General features: G+C 29.9%; 1 pseudogene; it reads right to left on the bottom strand.

Annotated features, from left to right (window-relative positions):
• Positions 1 to 201: 201 nt before the first annotated feature.
• Positions 202 to 1,328, bottom strand: LOC138324592 (uncharacterized; annotated as a pseudogene).
• Between the last annotated feature and the right edge of the window lie 518 nt (positions 1,329 to 1,846).

Genomic DNA, 1,846 nt, shown 5'->3' with positions numbered 1-1,846 from the left:
ATACACCGCATACATGGGAGGCCGTCCTTACATGACCATAGCTGTTAATAGGACGTTAATTAATCAAACAAACAAACAAAAAATATCAAAGAAACAGGAAATTATATCGGCAAAAAGAAAAAAGAAAAGATAATAATAATAATAATAAAAAATATGTGAATATTTCAGGGTGAAGAGTACAAATAAAAGGTTAATGTTTAGCTATTTTTTCCAGTCTTTCTTAAATTTCATTTTTGCTCTTTCTCCTTGGCTGTAAGTTATATATTGCTGAGTATTATAATAACCTTTTAAAGAATTGACAAGACCATTAGTACTAAGAGACTTATGGAGGCATCTCATTCTATACCCATACTGTTTTATAACTAGCAGAATTTCATTATCAGCTTTGAAGGAAATGGAGTTGGAGGAATGTAGACCAAAAATGAAAGTTTGTTTATTGAAACCAAAAGAAATGAATAAAACATCAAGTAGAGCTGTAAAACAATCTAAAAGATTTTGTACTTCTTTACACTCCCATAGAATATGAGTTATTGTTTGATTTTTAGTATTACATAAAATACAATAAGGAGAAACAGAAAGATGTGCTTTAAAAAGAAAAGTGTTTGTTGTTAAGATGTGGTGATTTATTCTGAACTGTAGCCACTGTAACTTTGTGTTCTAAGAAATATGGAATGGAATTTGGTAAATTTGCGACCAAGTTGCATCATCAAGATCAAAGTCTTTGTTCCACTTAACTATACCAGAAGGCACAGCTTCGTTATGTTTTAAAATATCATAAAAATCTTTAGTACCTTTTCTTTCCTTTCAACACTAATTGGTACAAATGGATACTGAAGTTTTGATTGAGGAATTACAGCCGATGATAAGAACTTTTTAACAGCCGATATGATACTGTGATAATGAAGAAAGTTGGTATTTACATTGTACCTGTGAAGAAACTCATTGAGAGTGTAAAAACTCTTTGTAGTACTGTCTCTTAATGGTCTCTTAATTGATCATTAATTGTAATAACATCTTATTCTTATAACCTCTTATCAAGAGTTATATTTTTATTAAATCAAATAGGGGTTTTCAGAATATATACCTCTGTAGCGGTCTTCTAATCATTCATCGTGATCAGTGTATTCCATGCTTTAAAAAAACTTCAATCAAAAATTTATTAGACATTTTTTATGGCAAATTTGTAAATATTCATTTCCACCATTTACTTAAATATCTACATTTCCCGAACTCTTAAAAACAATTTGCCATTTAGCTGTTTAGCTTTGAAAAAATCTTCGAATCCAACCAAGTTTTAAAGAACACAAGTAAGCTTTCAAAGTAATCATTTTCAGGCCACCATTTAAAAAATCTGTAATAATCAACTTCCCTTTTAACTTTATCAACCTTGCTGTTCCGTAAAAATTCAAAGATAGTGGTATTCAGTTTTGAGATAAATGATTCAACAGGATTTGGCAATGCCATAAACAAATGATTAAATTGTGAAATAAGTAAGGATTTGATTATCTGAATTCGTCCTAAGTAAGTGATCTTCTTTTCCAAGTTTTTATCAAAGACTGCAGTTTTACCAATTTTTGTCATAGTTTATCTTTGGCATCTCATGTAAGTTAACATGAATGTCAATACCTAATAGAGTAAATTTCTGTTTGCCCCACTGTAAGTTCAACTCTGGGAGATAAGGGTCATCAGAGAATTTCTTAGTGCCAATCCAAATTACATTTGTAGAGACATTCATTTTTAAACCAGATATTCGTTTATAAAAATGAAGTTCAGTAATAAAATTGTTTAGTGATTGTTCTGAACAATCAAAAGCAAGAGAAGAATCATCAACATATTGTGACAGAAG

Source organism: Argopecten irradians, chromosome 5, assembly GCF_041381155.1.
Source record: "Argopecten irradians isolate NY chromosome 5, Ai_NY, whole genome shotgun sequence".
Taxonomy (NCBI): Eukaryota; Metazoa; Mollusca; class Bivalvia; order Pectinida; family Pectinidae; genus Argopecten; species Argopecten irradians.
The sequence above is the reverse complement of the archived record's forward strand: the minus strand, read 5'-3'. Positions and strand labels throughout refer to the sequence as shown.